Source organism: Myotis myotis, unplaced genomic scaffold, assembly GCF_014108235.1.
Source record: "Myotis myotis isolate mMyoMyo1 unplaced genomic scaffold, mMyoMyo1.p scaffold_m19_p_7, whole genome shotgun sequence".
NCBI classification, from domain to species: domain Eukaryota; kingdom Metazoa; phylum Chordata; class Mammalia; order Chiroptera; family Vespertilionidae; genus Myotis; species Myotis myotis.
In genome coordinates, this window is record NW_023416379.1 from 31,205,720 (window position 1) to 31,230,470 (window position 24,751).

Sequence of the window (24,751 nt, forward strand, 5' to 3'; positions counted from 1 at the left end):
ACATAGAAGGAAATGTTGTTGATGTTACCATCAAAACATATCCAGACTTCAACAACTTATTGCCACTCTTGTTGCTATCATCCTGGTGCAAGCACCATCATCTCTCATGTGGGTTATTGAAATAATCTCCTAAGTGATCCTTGTTTCTCCCCACCATCTATTTTTAAGGCAAAGTGGTCTTTTACAAATTTAAGTCAGTTAATGTTAATCTTTACCTTACACACTCACTACCATAACATAGCTTCCCATTTTTATCATAACGAAGTCCCACATTCTGTCATTGAGACTGAGTTCTTTATAATAGAATAATAAACTATAACTACAGAAATATATTTTTAAGTAGGAATTTCTCAGATATAACAAAAGCATTCTATATGTAATGAATGTAGGATATTTGAAAAATAAAGCAAAACTCAATAAAATATGGGCTAAGGGTTCTTGCTCTTTCTTCAAAGTGATCTTGTGAAGTTACATTTTTGTCTCTAAGTCTATTTATTTTTTTTTACATGTTTTCAGTGATTTTTAGAGAGAGAAGAAGGGAGAAGGAGAGAGAGATAGAAACATCAATGAGAGTGAAACATCTATCAGCTGCCTCCTGCATGCCTTCTACTGGGATTGAGCCTGCAATCCAGGCATGTGCCCTGATAGGGACTTGGACCAGCAACCTCTTGGTGCATGGGGCAATGCTTAACCAACTGAGCCACAGGGGCCAAGCAAGTCTATTTAGTTTTTACAAAAATTAATGACATGGCTCCAGATTATCTTTAAGTACTTTTCCATTACTAGAATTTATAATATATAAAGACTATATGACCAAACTATGATCAATGAGAATGTAACTACAGATTGATTTTTTGGTAAAATTATTTATGAATTTACATTTCTCACCAGTCACCTTGTTAAAACCAGAAAAACTCACTGAATATAGTGCTAGTGTATTAATCTGAGGTCGCAGAATGTAGCCAGCAGACTCACAGGAAATCAAACCTTTGATTTTGGACAAATTGGCATGGTATTGTCATCAAGTAAGTTAACTAACTTACTTGCAAAAGTAATAATCATGCAAAAGAACATCCTTTCTTAGCTCTATGAAATTGCCTCTTTTGTGATACTTCTTAAAATTGTGCTCACCACAATATATATATATATATTGTTATAATTTTAATAATGATGGCAATGATGACTGTGATGATGATAGGACTTACCATATGCCAGGCACTGTTATAAGCACTTTTTATATGTTAACTGTTTACTTACCAAAACAATATAATGAGATAGTTACTAATATTTTTCTCACATTGATGCATAGAGATGTAAAGAACTTGCCACAAAGAACTGCAGTGCCAGAGCTGGGATTTGAATCTGGGCAATTTGACTTCAGAATCCATACTCTTAATCACTAAGTTATACTGTGTGCTTAGTTTATTGTTTCGTTTAAGAGATGTCATTACCCTTACTTTCCCTTCAGTTTTCCCTTTCTTCTGGAGATTTATTTTATTGTTATTGTCTTTGGGAAACCAATTGAATTATCTCTGTGAGAAAACTATTTTATATTTCTAATTATTCTCTATTTCTTTGAATCCTCTTTAGTTCTCTACTAGTAATAAATGCTTTATATGATAACTTAGTAAAGGGCCATTCTTTTCAAGCTCTTTATTTCTTTTTCTTTATTTTTTATTTTCTCTTTTTACGTTCATGAGAATATAGTTTTTTTATTATATTTTATCATTTTTGTTGGTTTCTTACCTAAAACTTGTTTGCTACTATAGTGTTTACAAAATGATTTTTAATTTAGCACAGTCTACCTTCAAATAATATTATACTACTTCATATATGGTGCAAGAATTTCTGGTATAATAATATTAATAACATTTAAAATAAAATATAAGACCGTGTTTAAGGAAAGCATTTAGGAGGTTGTTTGGAAAATGAGGTGTGTGGGGTGTGTGTGTTTTTTTCGTTTTTGTTTTTTTATTATTATTAGTTAAGGTATTACAAATGTGTCCTCATCCCCCCCATTAGCCCCCCCCCCCCCCCCCCCCCCCCCCGCCCCGCACACTCACAATCCCATCCTCCTGTTGTCCATGTCCATTGGTTTGGCTTATATACATGTATACAAGTCCTTCAGTTGATCTCTTCCCCTTACCCCCGCCCTCCCCTACTTTCCTTCTGGGGATTGATAGCCTGATCGCTGTTTCTCAGTCTTTGGATCTGTCCCTTTTCATCAGTCTATGCTGTTCTGTATAATCCACAAATGAGTGAGATGATGTGGTATTTATCTTTCTCTGACTGGCTTATTTCACTTATCAAGCTCTTTATTTTTAATTTTAGCATGAGAATCCATGAAACCATTCTCTGTTTGCACACCAGTCTACATCTATGGAATTCTATTTATATAGAAGCCAATTTGGAATAAATGGGTAATATTTCTCTGAAGTCCTAAATTATAATTATCAAAATTCTAATAATTCACTGATAGACTTGTTCTAATTCCTATATCCTTCTTCTACTTGAAGAAAGTGAAAGTGAGCATAGTTTAGGTGTATGAACACATAATAAAAACTACTATTTATCAAGGTTTTGGTATGAATAAGGATATTAATATATGATATATCCATTCTAACAACAACATTGAAAGGTTGAAAGAGAAGTAAACAATTACCTCAAAGTTCTAAATTTAGTAATGGAAATAAGATTCAAATTTAGAGCTATTCTATAACAATATTATATATATATATATATAATTATATATATATATATATCTCCTATCTAATAAAAGAGAAACATGGTAATTAGTGTACGACCGCTACCCATCCCATTGGCTAATCAGGGCAATATGCAAATTAACTGCCAGCCAAGATGGCGGCTGGCAGCCAGGCAGCTTAAAGCTAACATGAGGCTTGCTTGCTTCAGTGACAGAGGACTCCAACGTTCCCCGCCTGCCTTGCCGGCCTCTGAGCTGCAACTCTAAGCAACTATGTTACAAATATAGAAGCTAAACAAAACCCCAGAAACCTGCTTTAGTCGCCAGGCTTCAGCCAGCAGGATTGCAACATTGTTTCAAATACAGAAGGTAAACAAAGGCCAGAAACCTGCTTTCAGTAGCGGAGGCCTAAGAGCTGGAGACAAGCTTCAGAGCTAAAGCTGGCCCAGAATAAAAGAAAAAAAGGAGCAGTTGGGAGCTTCCGTCACCCGCCAGCCTGAAAACAGCCCTCAGCCCCTCACCCAGACTGGGGAGGCACCCCAGTGGGGACCCCTACCCTGAAGGGTGTGTGACCAGCTGCAAACAGCCATCATCCTCTAACCCAGGCTGGCCAGACACCCCAGTGGGGACCCCCACCCTGATCTGGGACACCCTTCAGGGCAAACCAGCCGGCCCCCACCCGTGCACTAGGCTTTTATCCTATATAGTAAAAGGGTAATATGCCTCCCAGCACTGGGATCAGCGGAGCCGCGAGGCCTCCCAGCACCGGGATCAGCGTACAGGGGGCAGCGCCCAAACCCCCTGATTGCCCTGCGGCTCTGTGTGTGACAGGGGGCGGGGCCACAACCTCCCTATCCGCCCTGCTCTGTTCGTGACAGGGGAAGGCGCTCCAACCCCCTGATCAGCCCTGCTCTGTGCCTGATGTGGGGGAGCTCCCCAACCCCCTGATTGCCCTGCGGCTCTGTGTGTGATAGGCTGCGGTGCCTCAGACCCCTGATCGGCCCTGCTCTGTGTGTGACAGTGTGCGGCGCCACCCCCACGGGCTCTGCTCTGTGTGTGATGGGGTAGAGCCATAACCTCCCCATCGGCCCTGCCCTGAGTGTGACAGCGGCGGCGTCCCAAGCCCCTGATCGGCCCTGCTCTGTGGGTGATAGAGGGCGACACCCCAACTGCCCCCCACGGGCCCTGCTCTGTGTGTGACGGGGTAGAGCCATAACCTCCCCATCGGCCCTGCCCTGAGTGTGACAGGGTGCGGTGCCCCAACCCCCTGATCCGCCCTGCTCTGTGTGTGACAGGAGGCGGTGCCCCAACTCCCCTATCAGCCCTACTCTGTGAGTGACAGGGGAAGCTCCCCAACCCCCTGATTGGCCCTGCTCTGTGCGTGACAGGAGGTGATGCCACAACCTGCCCATCGACCCTGCCTTGAGTGTGACAGGGGGCGGTGACCCAAACCCCCAATCGGCCCTACCCTGAGTGTGACTGAGGGTGGCATCACAACTTCCCGATCTGCCCTGCTCTGTGCATGACAGGCGCGGTGCCCCAACTCCCCAATCGGCCCTGCTCTGAGCCCGACCAGGGGCTGCACCTAGGGATTGGGCCTGCCCTCTGCCACCCGAAATCAGGCCTAAGCCAGCAGGTCGTTATCTCCCGAGGGGTCCCAGACTACAAGAGGGCAAAGGCCGGGCTGAGGAACCCCCTCTTCCCCCCGAGTGCACAAATTTTTGTGCACCGGGCCTCTAGTATATATAAGTTATGACCTCAATGATAGGTACCAGGTTTCACATACTTGTTTGTTTTTCCATCATGCCACCACAGTGTTTTGATATGGTCACTATTCAGTTAATATGTCCAAAAGATTGAAGAGTCATAAAGAGAGCAGGTGGCTTCATATTCTAGTAGGTGGCTTTCATATTCAAGAATCAGTAAGTTTTACCTAGTATGGTAAGGGTTGATGCTCTTCAATCAGCCTGTACCTGTAGAATTCATCAGTAAGCAGGAAATTAATGTTTGCCAATCTCTCAGATTGTTGTATTTGTCTAATCACAAAGTGCCTACTTGCCTCTTAAACCATAGCTGAGTGTCAGTGGTCGGTCCTTTGTGTGGACCTCTGCTCCCCTAAACACATGGTTTACCCTGATGGTGAGTGAAAGATTTCTGGCTTTAGTACTATGCCTAGTGTTGGCATTATCCTGGGCTTCTTCCCTTGTTTCCTCATCTTGGAAAGCCCTTATAGTAGGTTTACTTTCTACCTTGTTACGAGTATTTGATTAGATATACTAAGTATATAATATAGATATAAATATATAGATATACTAAGTCTATCAAATAGTTATACCATATTTAATTATATATTTCTTAGCCCCTTTTATTGAATTATTACTACAACTTCTAATGTCTCCACTGTACAAAGTAGACATCCCATAAAAATAATTAGGTCAATACCTTTCTATTTTATTGCCTCTCCCTACTATATCCTGGTCAATCCAATTATAAGTACATGGTCCTTGCATTTCAAATGCCTATCCCTTATCGGTGTGTGCTGCTTTATCTGTCATCTCTCCTAATTCTGTTATCTTCTCATCCAATAGACACACTTTCCATTATCTGTCACTGCAGAGAAATTGCCTCCAGCATATAAAACTTGATCCATTAAAATCCTAACACCATGATTTTTTTTAGTGGAAACAAACAGCATTAAGCACATATTTAACAAATGATTGGAATGAAGCAATTGCTTTTATCTGGAAAAAAGGCTATAGTTTCATTTTAAACAAAGAAAATACTTGGTTTTTATAATGTAATTTTTTGGGGGGGCTTTTTCTTTCAGGACCTGAACACATATTTGGAAAAGTGACCTATTTACTCTTGAAACATAAGATGATATGCCATGGTGTTATATTTCACACACTTATTTTTTGAATGAAAACTAGTTATTTCAGATCCAATGTTTTCATTATGAAAAAATGAGTAAATATATCTAAAGTTTGCAGTTTTCAGGCAGAATTGCAAAGGTTATGTTATATTAAGTAAACGTGGAGTTTCAGTGAAATGTGACATCCCCCAAAGTGGATTATAGTCAAGAGTCTAACAAAGCTGATGCTTATTTTAGGACATGTGATGCTGACAACTTACAGATCCATAACTTGGTTTTCTCTACATTCCCAAGGGCAAAAAGTGCTTACTAACCTGTTGACAGTCCATACCTTCCTTAAAAGACTCCTGCTCCAAAGGCGGGTTCATGAGCGCTTTATGGAAGCTTACACTGTTAGAAAAGGCCGACAAGAAATGTGTCCTAGGGAAGCAGAGGGATTTAGCTCAGGTACTCTGGAGAATAAACAGTATTTGTAGGGTATTAAAAGGTATTCTGAGCCTAGATCTCGGCCACACAAATGCTCAGGATTTCCATAATAATTATTTTAAAAATTAAGGATTTTTTTGTATTATTTTTATATGGAATTTATTGAGGTGACAGTGGTTAATAAAATCATATAGGTTTCAGGGGTATAATTCTATAATACAATATCTGTAACAGATGGTTTGCATTCAATTAAGTGATGTTTAACCCTTGCTTCATACCAACACATATTTCCATGTCTCAAATAACAGACATCTGAAAAGTGAGACTCTACTAGCATGATCTCTACTTGCCTTTTGAGTATTCGAGACACTAAAGAGAAGGACTTCAGGTGCCTTCTGCATTGGCTCAGTTTGGATGAAAAAGGAGGTCATTGTGATTTAGCCCAGTTTGTGTTTGAGACTGATCCAAGACAACAGGGAATTTAGCTTAATACATTTTCATAGTTGCTATGTCAGTCGATTCCCAACCAAGCTGCACACCAGAAGCTGCAGGGAGGGGGCATTTAAATTGCAGATTTCTGAATCTCATTCCAGGACATCAGTAGAATTTCTTGATGAGGGACTTTGGACCTTCTTCCTGGCCTTTTTCCTTTAAAGCATTCAAGATGAGTTAAGTTTCAGAACCATTACTCTGGGATGCCTACATCCCTGCTTTGCACTCGGATGGCATTCACTCTTAATGAATTGCTGACAGGACAGATTTGCAAGGGAAGATAAAATGAAAACTTGTCATCCCACCTTTACCTCTGTTATCTATTTATTTTTTTATTTCTTGAAATTTATATACCTTCACGATTTTTGTTTTAAAGTAAAAGTACATCTGAGATTAGTAAAGAACAATAGCAATAAAAGCAACAGTAATAGTAATAAACACTATTTGCAACTCTGCTTTCTGTCTCCTCCTGATGCCCAGACTGGGCTATCGACCTGCCCTCTGAAAACATAGTCATGTCCCACTTTTCCAACGAATCGAGGTGCAGTGTGGGAAGTGTTGAACTTGTGACAGATTCAGCTTCAGACATCTCTGAGTCTAGAGTTGCCCAGGGCTGATCAACTCCTATATCTTGCTATTGCCAGAATTGGGCACTGATGGCTGAGTTGCTTCATAGCTGCTTATCTGCCTATATCATAAACCTAGGGAGGTTTTAAAAAATGTCAGCTTCCTGGGCCTCACCACCTTTAGATTCTAATTCAATATTGGGATGGTTTGTTATGTACTTTTAAATCAGCCTTATTGAAATTCACCAATTTTAAGTATATAACTTGATGAGTTTTGGTAACTATATAGTGATGCAGAAAAATCATGATATAGAACATTTCTGTCATTGCAGAATGTTCCTAGTGCCCTTGGCAATCACCCCTCTCTAACCCCTGGCCATAGGCAACCTGTGATTTGCTTTCTGTTATTATTACACTTTTGCCTTTTCTAGAATTTCATACATAGAGAATCACATAGAATGTAGTCTTTTATGTCTGAGGTTATTTTTTTTAATTGGAAAAATGCTTTCAAGACACATCTATGCTGTTGTATGTATCAGTAGCTTCTTTATTGTCGAGTAGTATTCCATGGTATGGACATTCATGTATAATTCTTTGCATGGACACATATTTAATTTTCTTTAGGAAATTTCTAGAGATTAAGCACCACAGGGTAGTTGTATATTTAATGTTATAAGTTAAACTTTATAAGAATCCAATGGACTATTTTTCAAAGTGACTATATAGTTTTGCAGTAGCACCAGCAATGTATGCGAGTTTTAATTCCTCCACATCTCTACCAAGATAGTATTGTGAGTCTTTTTACTTTTAGCTATTCTAGTGGGCGTTTGGAGGCATCACTTTGTGTTTTTAATTTGCCTTTTCCTAATGACTAATAATATTGAATATTTTTATGTGCTTATTTACCACTTTAATATATTTTTTTTGGGGTAAAATCCCTTGTACACATCTATGTCCATTTTGTTATTAGGTTGCTTGTCTTAATATGAAGTAGTAAAAGTTCTTTATAAATTCTGGGCCCATATCATTTATAATATACAAGGGTGGGCAAAAGTAGCTTAATAATAATAATGTAATAATTAATAGATAATACAAGAATAAATTCATGTACTTACAACTGTAAACCTACTTTTGCCCCCTGTATATGTATCTGTATATTTTCTCTCAACATGTGTCTCAAGATTCAATTTTGTTCATAGTATTTTTAGAAGATGCAATGTTTTAAACTTCCAAAGTCCAGTTATCAATTTTTTATTTTACAGTTTATACTCTTTGTGTTCTATCAAAGATAGCTGTATCCACTCCAAGGGCATAAACACTTCTGCAGAAGTTATATAATATTTGCCTTTATTTTTAGATACATGATTAATTACATAGCTGGAGTTAATTTTCATATATGTTGTAAGATAAAGGTGAATGAATATAGTTTTCTTGTATTAAGATTATCCAATTATTCCAGAACTATTGAAAGGACTATCGTTTTCCCTTTGAAATAACCTGTCATTAAGCAAGCATTCCATTTATTTATTTTTTATTTTACTTAGTGTTTTTTGGTGTCATATCTAAGAAACCGTGTAATCCAGGGTCATAAGCATTTACACCCATGTTTTTTTTTTTTTTTTAAGAGTTTCATAGTTTTATCTTTTACAATTAGGTTGCTGACTCATTTTGACTTAATTTTGTATAGGGGATGAAGGGCTTAACTTTTTCCTTTTGCATGTAGAAATCCAATCATTCCAGCACTATTTATTGAAAGGACTATCTTTTTCATAAGTAACTGTTTTGGCATTGTTGTAAGAGATCAATTGAACATAAATATAAAGTTTTAATTTTGAACTCTCAATTTGGACTGATCTAAGTCTCTTGCCTTATGCTAGTACCACACTGTTGCGATTATGACAGCTTTTTAGTAAATTTTGAAATAGGAAAGTTTGAATCATCCTGCCTTTCTATATTGTTTTGGTTATTTGGATCCCTTGAATTTTCATGTAAATTTCAAGATTAGCTTGTAAATTTCTGCCCCAAAAAGACATTTAGGGGTTTTGATAGGCATTGCATTTAATCTCTAGATCCTTTTAGGGAGTATTGCTATTTAACAATATGAAATATTTCAATCCATGAACATGGGATGTCTGTCCATTTAAATCTTCCTTAATATCTGTGAATAATGTTTTTGGTATACATGCATTGCAATTGTTTTATTAAATTTATTTTTAAATATTTTATCTTTTGGTGCTATTGTCAATGGAAATTCTTAACTATTTCTCTAGTGTAATTGTCAACCTTTCACAGATTATACCTAAAACCCTGGGTAAATCAATCATTGAGAGAGGTTATTTACTTTTACTCTTCTTCTCAATTCTTTTACCTCCTAAGGTCAGAACAAACCAAAGACTGGCCTCAAAAATTACTCATGCCCTCATTTAAGTGAATCAGTAACTAGGGAGTATGACCTAAAGGGCTTCTGGGTTTGACATTCATCTCTAATGAAGAGATAAACAGGTATATTTTCTCTTCCTTGCTTAGCAAATGAAGCACATCGTATAGTAATTAAAATTCACTCTAGTCAATGCCTATGGGGATTGCAAACCTAACTAAAAACTCAAGGGAGCTGGAATTGCAAAATGGTCTCATTAACAAAGTACAGAAGAGTAGCTTGCATGCATGTTTTGCCAACATAAAATAGAATATTAAAATTGTTAGGCACGTTCTTTCTCTCTCTCTGCATTAGGCCCAGGCTTTCCCTCCTCTCCTTTGCCTTCTCTGCCTTTCTTTTCCTAAGCTCCAAGTGCCCTTCTTTTGCCTCTGTAACTCCTTTTCTGAGCCCATGAAGCCTAGCTGGCTCACCTTTTTTACCTCTGTGTCTTTCTAAAGAAACTTTCTTTTATAATTTGAAAAAAATAATTAAAACAATTTACTGATTTTGGGAATTTCACTACATCTTATTGTGAAATTTTAGTATTGTTATGAAATCACTTAATGAAGCTTGCTTATAGTTTTAAAAGGATAATCTTGAGTTCATTAAGTATGTTTCAGGTTTAGAGATGTTTATAATTGTATCCCGAAGGCTTTATGTCTTGAGTTTTCTGTGAAGAGTGAAAGGTGTTTGCTGAGCCAGATGTTCTGCAGAGAAAAACTTGTAAAATGCAAATAGTTTTCATCTATTTGAGATCTTGTTACCTCAAGGCTGAACTTGGGGAGAATCTGCTTTTGAACTCACTCAATTTGCTGTTGCGAGATCAGGTTCTTGCTGGTGATAACTTATTGCCACATGGGCCTTCCATATGTATAGCTCACATGACATCTGACTTCTCTAGAGCAAAATAGCAAGAGGAAGAGAGGGAGAGGGAAAGAGAGAGAGAGAGAGAGAGAGAGAGAGAGAGAGAGAGAGAGAGAGAGAGAGAGAGAGAGAGAAATGTAAGATAGTAGAGTGAGGGAGGGAGAGAGACAGAGTAATATAATCATGGAAGTGATATCCCATTGCTTTTGTCATTAGAAGCATATCATTAGGTCCATTGGCATGAGGGGAGGGGAATGCACAAGAGATTGAATACCAGAATGCAGAATGATTTTAGGGGCTGTCTATTACAGAGGTAGAAACAGAACTACAGTACTTGCATTTATAATTTACTTTTTTAAAAATAAGAATTTGGCTTGTAGTCATTTTATGGTCTTGTTTTTAAAACTATTAAGGAATCATGGTGAAGCTTTTGCAATGGCACCATTAAAAGACATAAGTACCTTCTGTTAGCATCATCTCTTTTGTTTTCTGAGATTTGTAGCAGATACTTATTATAACCTCTACTTTTCTCTGAATGTCATCCATTCAAAAAGCTTTAGGAAAGTCTGTCTCTATTTGTGTGAATATACCTATTCTAGAGGCCTGGTGCACAAAATTCATGCACAGGTAGGGTCCCTAGGCCTGGCCAGTGATCAGAGCTGATCGCGGCCTTCCGGCTGCCAGCCAGGGCCTTCATTTCCTGGCTCCCAGCTGCTGGCCACAGGGCCTTCCTTTGTTCTGTACCATCGCCTGGTGGTCAGCGCACATCATAATGAGCGATCAAACTCCTGGTCTCCTGGTCGAACTCCTGAGGGGACACTTTGCATGTTAGCCTTTTATATATTTAGATAGGTGATGTTTCTTGGTTGGATTTATTATATTATCCAAGAACCTTGAGGAGCAGTATATTAAAAACAGAAGCATTTTACTTTATAGAAGTTGGTTTTTTTCCAAAATGGTAAATAGTAAAAATAAAACAATACAATATACATAAAAATAAATGCAGAATTCATTTCATAAATCCAAAATACCCTCTTCTGGCTCATTGAAATTTTTTAAAAAATATCACAAACTGGAGTTTTCAAATCTTTATTTGAAAACTTTATTTTATTATAACCTTTATTTCATATTACAAGGAAACTAACAAATGATTGGTTTATCCTCCTAGTGGTATAAGAAATGCCTAATGTCTCCCCTAAAGATAATGAGCTTTATTGGGATTTGAAAATATACTGTTACATTTAACAGGACATACTGGAACACTGGTTTATACACACACATCTATAATAATAAAAGCATAATATGCTAATTAGACTGGATAGCCGAACGACCTTCTGGATATCCTTCCAGACAACCTTCCAGACGTCCTTCTGGACAAAGCCAGGGCTGCAAGGGCCGAGGCAAGTGGCCGTGGCTGTGAAGACCAAGCCCCTTGCATGAATTTCGTGCATTGGGCCTCTAGTATGTTATAATAGCTGTGGCTTTGAAAAAAACCTCTAACACTCCTTCCTCATTTATAAAAGGAAGACCAATAATGTTACCAAATATCGTACCCATCTTGTAAGTATTCTGTTGATTAAATGATAAAATAGAAGCCTGATAAGTCTAGGGCCTCTATTTAGCTCATTGCTGAATCCTTAGTACCCCTATAACTGTCTGGAACTTAGTAGGTATTCAGTACATATTTGACACTAAATAAATCTGGCCAGTTTAGTACCTGACAGAAACATTCAATAAATGTTGGCAATTGTGAGGATCTATTCAACAATATAATTGATTTTTCTTAAGTCAGTGAGGATCTTTTAACCAGAAGTAGTCAATCAGAAATTTTAAAACCACCTAACAGGAGCAGGAAGAGATTGTTGTATTAGAAGATTTATTAGTCTGCATGGTTTTAAGTCATGCTATGTTGTTATTGCTTTTTTAGAATTGATGGATCAGTAGGCTTACCACTATTTTGAAGATTAAAGAAAATAGTTATAGTTTTAATGCCTCCCCATGGGGCATATCTTGTCAAAGGGGGTGAGGAAGTCAGTATTAAAGATTTAGAGATCCTGACTTGCTTAATTTTTGGTTTAGATCACTTGCTTCTATCTCCTCTAGAATCAATAGCTCAAAAATATTTGAAAGAAAAAAATCTATAAGTTTTCCTTTAAGACAAATTAAATATAGTTCTTTCATGTTTTCTGAGCAATAAGGAAATTGTATATATTATATACCAAAATAATTAATTGGTTTAATAAATTTTTAGAAGACATCATTATATCTTTTAACTAATTTTCTAAATTGACAATTAAATTAGATCAAATAACTGCTCTAATAGAAAATAGTTTTTGATTAGCAGCCATAAGAATTAGAAATACTTGAATTCTGACTCCAGCTTCCCCACTCATGCTAAAAGACCTTGAGGAAGTTCTGTAACCATTCTGTAAAGAAGCACAATACTAGTACCCACCATCAGGTCTACTGTAACCTTGAATGGAGGTAATGGAATTTAAATACTTAAAAGAATTCTCCTGCATGCCATTAAACCAATACATGTTAGCAAAAATTTTAGTCACATTACTGAATGGACTCTGAGCTTTCTTTTATTCCTGAAGCATTACGTATTTGGCCTCAAGTCTGTAAATTTCCAAATGCAGCAAAAGACAGGAACAACCAAATAAGGGAGCCTTCTGTGTCTGACCTTTAGACCATTGTTCCAACATATGATTTCCTAGTCCCAACCCAGTGGAGTAACAAGAACTGACATGTACTAGTATTCCCACTGTGCCTTTCTCTGACAACTCACAGCAGCTAGAATAGAATAAGATAAAATAGGCTGAGTTACTTTTTAATCTAAAAAATTTTAGATTCTCTTTCTCCTTGATATGTTCTGAAAGTAGTTTGCACAAGTTAAATTTCATTTCCTTCCTCTAGGATACTATTAAAATGTGTTGTTAAATTTGGTTCTCTTTTATTTTCTATAAAGCTCAATGTCTATATTTTTTATATGTGTAATGTTCCTAAATTTCTGTTTCAGAAATTTTATAGCATATTAAAATTTGATATTGACATATTTGCAACTATTCTAAGCCAGATAACTTATGAGTGACATTTTTATAACATTGATTTCATCATTTTACCAGTTATCATTACTTATATTGAATCTTTGCCTTCACTGGATTTTTTTTTTCACTTACACATTAAATTAAAAAAATATATATATATATTTTATATATATATATTACTATATTGCAGCTTGGCCATTTCTAATCCTTGCCTTGTAAATACATTTTAAGGCAAAGTTATAGCCAAGAAATATTACTATGAAAGACCACTTCCTCATAGTTATAAGTTATATAAGTATTATTCTTTATAGGTCATAGATGATAATTTATTTTCATAGCAGGTTTACAGAATTCTTCCCTTTTGGGTATTATTTTGATAAACTTTACTTTTTAGAACAGTTTTTACAACAGATTTATAGAAAATTTGTTAATAGTACAGATAATTCCCACTACCCAGCATTTAGTATCTCACATTTTGTTATGATTAATGAATCAATATTGACACATTACTATTAACCAAAGTCCATATTTTATTCATATTTTTAAAGTTTTTAGCTAATATCCATTTTCTGTTCTACGATACACATTACATTTAGCTGTCATGTCTCCTTAGGCTCCTCTAGGTTGTGACAGTTTCTCAGACTTTCTTTATATGTGATGACCTTGACAGCTTTGAGGAGTACCAGTCAGGTATTTTGTAGAATTTTATTCAACTAGGATTTGTCTGATGTTTTTTCTCATGATTTGACTGGAATAAGACCACAGAGGTGAAGTGATTCTCATTGTATCATAACAAGGTTTACTAAATACTATCAACATGACTAATCCTTATTGATATTGACCCTAATTATCTACTTTTTGTATATTAAAAAAATAATCTGCTCTTTTTTAAATTTCTTTTTTTATTGTTTAAAGTGTTACATATGTCTCCATTTCCCCCCCCCATTGACCCCTCCCGACCACTCCCACCCCCCAGAACAAGCTGCCACCACCCCAGTGTCTGTGTCCATTGATTATGCTGATATACATGCATACAAGTCCTTTGATTGATCTCTTACATCTCCCCCTCCCTCCGCCATCCCCTGCTTTCCCTCTGAGGTTTGATAGTCTGTTAGGTGCTTCTGTGTCTCTGAATCCATTTTTGTTCATTAGTCTATGTTGTTCATCATATTCCACAAATGAGCGAGATCATGTGATATTTATCTTTCTCTGACTGGCTTATTTTGCTTAGCATAATGCTCTCCAGTTCCATCCATGGTGTTGCAAATGGTAAAAGGTCCTTCTTTTTTTTTGCAGCATAGTATTCAACTGTGTAGATGTACCACTGGTTTTTAATCCACTCATCTGCTGATGGGCACTTAGGCTGTTTCCAAATCTTAGCTATTGTAAATTGTGCTGCTATGAACATAAGGGTGCATATGTCCTTTCTGATTGGTGTTTCTGATTTCTTGGGATATATTTCTAGAAGTGGAATCACTGGGACAAATGGGAGTTCCATTTTTAACTTTTTGAGGAAACTCCACACTGTTTTCCACAGTGGCTGCACCAATCTGCATTCCCAGCAGCAGTGCATGAGGGTTCCTTTTTCTCCACATCCTTGCCAGCTCTTGTTGTTTGATGATAGCCATTCTGACAGCTGTGAGATGTCATTGTTGTTTTGATTTGCATCTCTTGGATGATTAGTGACTTTGAGCATCTTTTCATGAGTCTCTTGGCCTTCTGTATGTTATCTTTTGAGAAGTGTCTATTTAGGTCCTTTGCCCATTTTTTGATTGGATTGTTTATCTTCCTTTTGTTAAGTTGTATGAGTTCCCTGTAAATTTTGGAGATTAAACCCTTATCGGAGATAACATTGGCAAATATGTTCTTCAATGCAGTAGGCTTTCTTGTTGTTTTGTTGATGGTCTCTTTTGCTGTCCAGAAGATAATCTGTTCATTTAAAGGTCATGCTTGTTTGGATACCAAATGTCTATGCAGATGTTGTGTTAATGCATTCATGTTTGGGACTATCTGCTCCAGATCAACCTTCCTCTGCTTTATTCCAAACATCATGCACTGGCATGGCTCGAGGTGAAGCTAAGTAAGAGGTAACCCTGTGATTTTAATTCAAGCCCTCAGTCCACCCAAGGAAGGATTCTAGTCTGGGCTTGAGGTATAGGAATGAAAGTGGGGGGTTGAGTATAATACCTTAGAAGAGGGTTTTATAAGAAATAGACACTGGTCCAAACCTAGACAGGGGGCTCCTAGTAATCTATTTTCAGATAGTAAGTAAAGTACCAGACTACAAACTACTGGAGAATTACAGTTATACAAACTGGGAAAATAGAGTGTGTTGAAGAAAATAAAATCAGCACTCTCATTTGCACATTTGTTCTTAGGACTAACCTGGGACCACAATCTAGACCTAAGGCAGCAAGATTAATTTCAGACCTCACTGTCAGAAATGCTTTCATGCACAAAACAAATTATATATTAGAGCCCTTGGGGAGATAAATGTGAAATACAAATTGTATGGAGTGATATCAAGTGATGGAGTTTCTTTCTACTTCTATTTTAAGAAAGAACTGACATATTTTCTTCTGGTTCTTGTCCTATGGGTTTTGCAACTTTAATAATTTCAATTTTTCTCTTTTTAAATAAAAAATGGACTGTAGCATCCCAATGTCATGAATTTAAAGTTTATTAAACTTGGTTTTCTTCATAGGACCTTTACAAGCTTTTAAAAATATATATATTTTATTGATTTTTTTTATAGAGAGGAAGGGAGCGGGATAGAGAGATAGACACATCGATCAGCTGCCTTCTGCACACCCCCTACTAGGGATGTGCCCACAACCAAGGCACATGCCTTTGACCGGAATCAAACCTGGGAACCTTCAGTCCGTAGGCTGACGTTCTATCCACTGAGCCAGACCAGTTAGGGCGGACCTTTACAAGCTTTTTATGGTTTATTCTTTCTAGCCCACAGCCTGGTTGTTCTTTTAATAAACTGAACTTTAGCTATAGAATGATCTAAAAAAAGAGTACTATCCTAATATGTGACCTGAAGCAAAATTGATTTTTGAGTAAGAACTCACTTTCAATAATTTAAAAAGTAGAACTTCTGATTAGCTCTGGTTATAATGGCTGAAGATATGTAATCCTGGTTTAACTAGAAATAACCTCAACGTGATAACACACTTAAAACCCACAGGTTATGAAATATAAAATTATCATAAAACATCTGCTGGGGAGCATTTAGACCAGGGGTGGGCAACCTTTTTGTGAGTGCGTGCCAAAACCAGCAAAATCTCTGACTCAAAATTCTTCTGCGTGCCAACCCTAATTTTTTGAGAACATGTTACGCCTACTTGATATCTCTTAAGGTGTACGTATGTGAAGAACCTTGAAAAAATGATAAAATTCATTCGAGCGACAAAAACACAGTATATGATGATGAAAAATACATTATTTTTTAATGTATACATGTACACTGATAGTCCGACAGAAAACTTTATGATTCTGTTTGATATTATCAGTGGGACTTTTGCTACTGCATCACTGATGACAGAGATTTTACCTCAGGTTTATATTTCGTGACCTTCAGAGATATGCATGAGCTACTACTTTCATCTATCAGGCTACTCCTATTATGAGACTTAACAAAATTCATCACTGAAAACAAAGATTCACAAGCGTATGTGGATGAAACCAAAACACTGGTCGGATCTAGGAAGGCAGGGAGAGTTAAGGCAGAGGCATAGAAATTGTTCTTCCCCTCTCTTGTCAATCCATGTCTATGGTCTTTAAGATAACTTGTTATGTAAAGTTATTTATTTATCTAAGATGCACCTACACTGAATTTATCTGAAAAATAAAAAAGTCGATATTAAGAAAAAAATTGTAAATGGAAGATTATAAGAGAAGGTTTTGTGTGCCAGCAAAAGTTACTGGCGTGCCATGTTTGGCATGTGTGCCAGGGGTTGCCCACCCCTGATTTAGACCAAGAAAAGAATGACACTACTTTCACTTCCCATCAACTAAGGATAATTTTTAAAAATTAATTTCATTGGGGTGACATTGGTCAACACGATCATATAGGTTTTAGGTATGGTTTTCTATGTTACAAGGTCTGTATATTGTACTATGTGTCTACCACCCAAAGTCAAATCTATTCCTGTCACCATGTATTAGAACCTCCTTCTCCCCCCACCCTCTTCCCTCTGACAACCACCACACTGCTGTTTGTGTTCATTAGTTTCAGTTTTATATCCCACATATGAGTGAAATCATTTGGTTCTTAGCCTTTTCTGACTGACTTATTTCACTTAGCATAGTATTCTCAAGGTCTATCCATGTTGTTCCAAATGGCAAGAAAGGATGAGGATAATTTGTTCTGTTTTTTCCTTTCTCCATTTATAATCCACAAGCTGCTCCAGATGTACTTTGTAGCTGTGACACTGGTGACACCTGCATCAATCAATCAATCAATATTTAATATCAAAACAACATACCTAGGTACCAAGTTTCCCTGAACAATTATAATGCTTTCATTAATCTTGATAGCAAATGTCAGTGTTTATTGTTCCAGGGTCATGCGCAAAGGTTTAAGCTTGATAAAGACATATTCTTTGATCAGTTATCTTGGGTTTTGATGCATGGGTGTTATCTTGTTCCATAAATTAACAGCCTTCCTTTTCTGTGCCTAATGGTCTCCATCTCTGAGAAGACACCTCTGGCTTTGCCTCTGCTATGCCAGTAAGGGAGCAGTAGCAGCAGGAAGGAGGCTTTCTTCTCTACCGATGGCCAGAGATATGAGAACAAAAACTCATTTCCCTTTGGTGATAAATGTAGTCTATCTGACAAGATGAAAAGTCTTGATCACCTCCTGCATTAGGGCCTATAGATCAAGCACATCAGTCCCACAGTCTGGGGCTACCTATAATCAGATGCTCGTGTGTTCACCAACAACCAAGTTCAGGTGATTTAACTTGCAACCTTGCATGAGGCACTCCTTTTCCTAAGCTGCCTCACAGAGAGGGGGCAGCATGATGAGAAGGATCCTGCTCTCAGAGGTATGAGGGTTTAAGGTACCGCACCATGCTCTTTAAATTTGCCATCCAGTGGGGTGGGCTGCTTAGGACTCTCATTTTTACTCTACTTTTTAGTGCAATATCATTGCACCAAAGAAAATTTTAACTGCTACTGGGTTATCTAAAATGGTCCCTTTCCTTATTAATCTTGGAAGGATAATTTTGGCCCATCTAGTATTATAGTCTGAATATCCAGGATTCAGAACATCACATTTTCAGACCAGCTTGTCAGCCAGTGATGCATCTCCTCTGCCCTGCTGGAAAGAAAATTTCCATGTGGCGTGGACGTGGGGTGTCTGGAAGGAGACAGGCTGGGGCTGGAGAGGCAGGCAGGGTGATCAACTGAAGATAATTTTCACTAACACACCTCAGGTACACAAATAGATGTGTAGTGCACGTGGATAGCAAGTGCATTTCATCAAGAGATTGCAGTGAATACAAAATGATCTTAGAAGGAGGCTAGGAAACTTGAAATGTTCACACATAACTTGCCACCTCTTAAAAACAAAACAAAAATTCACAAACTCTCCAAAGAGTAATGGTGAGAAATGAAGTGTTAGAGGCACTGAATAATGAAGTCTTCATGATAGTTAAACAAAATATGTTTTATGTCCTCAACGTAAGTTATGAACATGGTCAAGATCAAGAAGAAAACTCCAAATAACTTAGATTTCAAATGATAAAAAAGGAGATGTATATCCTTAATTTATCACTGTGTTAAATACAAGTGTACTCTGTCATGATTACTATTGTATTCTCAATATATTTACAGCACTTATTACGTTATAACCACTTAATATATTTTTGTTGACTAACTTCTGAGGGAAAATATTGGTACAAATTGAAATAACAGCAGAATATTAGAAAGTCATAGGTTGACTCAAAATATTATTTTAGTTCAAGCAGTTAATTTCTCCCTTCTCCCAAACCATGAGCAAGTTGAGTAGTTTTGTCTCCTTTTCCCTTCTTTTCAAATGTACTATGGACTAAATGTCTGACTCTAGTGAAAAGATGAGACCAATAAATATTGGGTCAGGATGATTGACAATAATTATCAAATTGTAATCATTTTTGAGACATTTTTATATAAAAGTGAGAGAAAAAATATAGTAAGAGTAAATAAAAGATTATTTTTAGAACAGAATAGTATAATTATAGGGAAATAAAATAAGCAAAGAGATAATTAAAAAGGAAAGTGATTGAGAAAGTGTAGATGTTTTAGTCATAAAAAGTTGTAAAGAGCTTTATCAAGAATTTCTATAACTTAGCTAAAAAGTTCTCATTTTATTAAAAGTAAACTGATTGTACATATGAAAAATTACTAGTCTACTTTGTTATTGTGAACTTTAACCTTTTCACTCACATCTCATCTCATTTTCACAGGATATACTTTAAAATTCTTTTGTGGTGAACCATATAAGTTTTACAACCCAGGGTTTGAAAACAGATTTATTTTATTAATAAGCAGAAAAGACCAGAAGGTTGATTGCTAGAGTGATTTTGTCCTCTAGGTAATTGTTTCTCTCTGAAATGTTTCCTAGCATTCTTTTTAGTAGAATTGCCAAACAACAGGTGGATGAAACTTTTCCTCTTTTGAATTCGTCTTGATTGCAAGAAATTACCTAATTTCATTCCTCAGTTCTCCCTAAGTCAGTTACAGCTGTACATGCAACATTATCTGAATTGAAAATATAGTTCAAAAAATCATTCATTTGAATATCCTATCAGAAGAACAGGCAAAACTCTGATGGTAATGATTACTTGCCTGTTTTTCTTGCTCTTTAAATAAAATACTTGGCAAAAATCTACATAAATGTGCTTTAAACTTTTGACTATTAGCTCATCCATGTAGGATCCACTCTCAGAAAAGCTTTTTCTTAGTTTTGTTAATTGGAGTACACATTTTTAGCATCAAAAATTTGCATGTAAGTTTTCTTTTTTACTGAACCAAAATGAATCATGATAGTTGACAATATAAAATGAGTTATAGATGCTGGGGTTAAATCAATAAAATATTTCACTCAAATGCTGTCTTTGAAGAAAGTCACTAATCAGGGACCAAGTATCTTAGGCAAATTGGGTATCAGTATTTCCTCATAAAAATTGGTAATAAAAAATACTGGTTTTGCCTTATTCAGTTAGAGTATCAGTTTGGTTACTACAATAAAATGAAACTAACAATCTGGAGGTAGGCACTGCAAAGCTACAAGGGCAGCTCTACTCTATGAGGTCTTCTAGATATTCAAGTTCCTTCTCGTTGCTGTTCAGTCATTCTCTCAGAATTGTGAACATCTGCAAAGTTCAAGAGGGATCACTATCCCATCTATGTCCAGTTTGGGAAAGAGAAAAGAAGACAAGTAAAGATCTTTTCCCTTTAAGAGCAGTCCATTGAAGCTCTACACATCCATCACTATCCTCATATCTCATTGACAAGAACTTTGTCACAGTGCCATAATTAGCTACATGAGAGATTGAGAAGTTTGTTCTTTTTTTTGGTTGGGCTTGAATCCACCTAGGAACTTATTAATCAAGAAGGAGAGAATGGCCTGGATGGCATGGTTCAGTGGTTGAGTGTCAACCTATGGACCAGGATGCCTGGGTTTTGGGCTTGATCCCCAGTGCAGGAGCCAGCTGATCAGTGATTCTCTCTCATCATTGATGTTTCTATCTCTCTCTCCCTCTCTGAAGTCAATAAAAATATATATTAAAGGAAAGAAAAGAATGGATTTTAGGAGGCAGTTATTACTTTATTTCCTACTTCTCAGCTCTTAGAGGATATGAATATTAGCTGATAAAACAGTAAAAATGGTAGTTACTGGTCTTGAAATTAGCTACCAGGACCTGGATGGGAATATAGCTAAAGGACTGTAAATACATTCTCGAATTTTAGATTCTATATATAAAAAGAGGGCTGGAATTAGATGATCTCTGTGTTATTTTTCTATACCTTATATTATGGTTTTAAAATTATTCTTTGTATCTTCCTTAAGTAATTCTGTGATCCTCATCTATAATTTTTTGTACCTAGAGTGATTATGCGATGTTATACTGTTTTATCTGGATACTTTTCTTTCCTTAGTCAATTTCTTTTCTTAGTCTGACTCCTGTGATTGGCATTTCCAATTATTACTCTCATTTATGTCTCTTGCTTATGGCATAAATACTTACATTTCGGTAAATACTTTGTGTAGTTACAGTAAAACTAGGAACACATTTGAAAAGAGAAAAATATACCTCAGAAGTATGGCAATAATCAGGCCATCTAGTCTGTAAATCACAGCTGGAGTGGCATTTAAATAGGTCTCCTCCCCACTGAGAACCCTGAAGCATTATAAAATGTAGGACCTGGAACATGGCTGGATTTAACCAGGAATTCAGTATAAAAATGGGTCACCTCAGACAATAACACTTGTCAGATGATAAAGTTTAATAGGATTATCATAAATCTTAGGTTCAGCCTATTCACTTAGCTTCTACCTATCTTGTTTTAAATTAGTTTGAAAATAACAGAGAGGGATACAATTCCAATCACACACTTGATCTTTGAATCAGAGGAAATGTGAAGGTCATTTCATTCATCCTCCCTTCCAAAGCAGAACTCTCTTCAACTTCTCAAACATTCTCACTCTCTTTTGTCTTGATTGGAAACTCACTGCCTTTTGAGACAGCTTATTGATCTATTGTTTTTAATATTGAGAAATCCTCTCATGTTGTGCTGGGATCTCTTTTCCATTTTTCAGTGATCTACATTTTAATTATCTGGGGGACCTCTTTAAATGCTGATATCCACTCAATTGCATTCTTCTTCTTCTTTTTTAAAAAAATATATTTTATTGATTTTTTAAGAGAGGAAGGGTGAGGGATAGAAAGTTAGAAACATTGATGAGAGAGAAGCATTGATCAGCTGCCTCCTGCATACCCCCTACTGGGGATGTGTCTGCAACCAAGGTACCTGCCCTTGACCAGAATCGAACCTGGGACCCTTCAGTCCACAGGCCAACGCTCTATCCACTGAGCCAAACCGGTTAGGGCACAATTTCATTCTTTTTGATTTGGATTTTTATTATTTAATCCCCAAATGCCTGCATGAATTCAGTTCCATTAACCAAATCTTTATTAAATGCCTTTGGTAAGCAAATCATTGATTTCTAATACCTATGTATTTTGTATTAGTCAGGTGGGCTATGTTATGCTGTAATAACAGACAACTTTACTGTCACAGTGGCTTAAAACAACAAAGATGTAGGGCTCTCATTACCTACCATCTCAGGTTTGTGGAGTTCTGCTTCATGTTGTTTTCATTCAGGCATGTGGAGCCTGACGAAGTTTTCACAATCTGTAAGGTTGCTGGTTAGCATGGAAACAGGGAAGAATATATTAGAGTACTTCCATTGAGAAACTTTCACCCTGAAGAGACCACATAGCTTCCATTCACATTTCACTGGATAAACGTATTACGAAAGGGAAGTGAAATCCTACCATGTGTCTGAAAGAGGGCAAACCAGAAATGTTCATTCTCCAATAAAATAGTAATGACAACATGTAATATTTGTTCAATAAATGGTCACTTGTATTTTTAAATTAAATTTATTAAGGTGACATTGGTTAATAAAATTATAGGTTTCAAGTGTACAAGTCTATAATAGATTATCTGTATGTTGCATTGTATGCCCATCACCCAAAGTCAAATCTTCTTTCATTACCGTATATTTGACCCCCTTGTACCTTCCCACTGGTAACCACCATACTGTTGTCTGTAATACGAGTTTTTGTTTGTTTTTCTTGTTTGTTCATTTGTTGCTTTCAGTTTTATATCCCACATGTGAGTAAAATCATCTTGTTGTTGACCTTTTTATTTAATTTTAAATTGATTTTCAGAGAGAGAGAGAGAGAGAAACATCATTGTAAGAGAGAAACATTGATTAATTGCCTCTCACATGTGCCCCTGGCCAAGTTTTGAACCTACAACCTGACCGGGAATTGAACTCACTCCTTTTGGTGTCTGGGATGACACTCTAACCAACTGAGCCACACCAACTTTTTATGTCTGACTTATTTCACTTAGCATGATATTTTCAAGATCCATTCATGTTGTCACAAATGGCAGTATTTTATCTTTTCTTATGTCTGAGTAGTATTGTGCAAAATATACTTAACTCTTCCCAGGGAGACAACTCAAAAGCCCCATCCAGTGATACATAAGTCTCAGACAAAGATATCTGGATAATAATCAGTAACCTGAGCATCCTGTCTGAATATGGCTCCTTTTGATCTGGAGACATTAATTTAAAATATAATTCTCCACCACAGTCCCTTTATGCCCTAGTAAAAGTAGAATAGGATAAGTTCATCAAACATTCCTACTTGTAAAGGGGATAATGAAAGACATACAGCAGATGCCGGTCTGGTCCAGAGCAATTCTGTTACCCCATAGAACCCAAATTGTGAAGGCAGTCTCCCGTAGTGTTGGAGAGCATTACTTGCACAGGCCTGGTTCTGCCACCTGACAGTAGCCCCCTTGTCCATAGTTCTCTGTGGCCCTCTAGGACATTCTTCATTTTCTAGTGATTCTTTGTGAGCACACCTGAAAAATTGGTGTAGGAGTATATGCTGTCTTTCAGGCCTGAGCAGCTTCCTAAGTCCACTTTCTGTCTGCAGATGATTGACAGTTCAAGGATTGATTTAAGCTGAGATCAGTGGCAGTCTTTTTCAGTCCAGAGTGGTGATTCTTAATGGCAATAAAATTCTCTGAAAACTTTGAGGGTGTCATATCCACTTGATTCCAATCAGCACATTGTGCTAGCAACCACACCCACAGTTCTTTGTAAAACATGGTATTAGGATAGTTATATTTTTTAACTTTCCCATACACAGATCTCTAAATTTTGACTTTCACCAAGAAGGTGAAAGACCTGTATACTAAAAATTGTAAACACTAATAAAAGAAATTGTGAAAGATGTAAATAAATGGAAAAGGCATTCAGTGTCCATAGATTGGAAAATTAATATAATTAAAATGTCCGTAGCACCCAAAACAATCTACAGATTCACTGTAATTCATATCAACATTTAAATGGTGATATTCACAGAAATAGAACAAACAATCCTAAAGTTTGTATGGAACCACAAAAGACTCTGAGTAGCCAAAGTAATCTTGAGAAAAAGAACAAAACTGGAGGCATCATACTTCCTGAAATTAGACTATATTATGAAGCTATAGTAATCAAGACAGTCTGGCATTGGCATAAAAGCAGACAGATCAAATGAACATAATAGAAAGCTCAGAAGT

General features: G+C 36.7%; 1 protein-coding gene and 1 pseudogene across 3 annotated transcripts in view; one reads left to right on the forward strand and one right to left on the reverse strand.

The window, feature by feature from the left end:
- Window positions 1–24,751, forward strand: part of GRM1 (glutamate metabotropic receptor 1) — a 313,303-nt gene that overhangs the window by 108,396 nt on the left and 180,156 nt on the right. The window lies entirely within an intron of this gene.
- The window catches only part of LOC118660110, a 28,692-nt pseudogene continuing 22,015 nt past the window's right edge, over window positions 18,075–24,751 (reverse strand).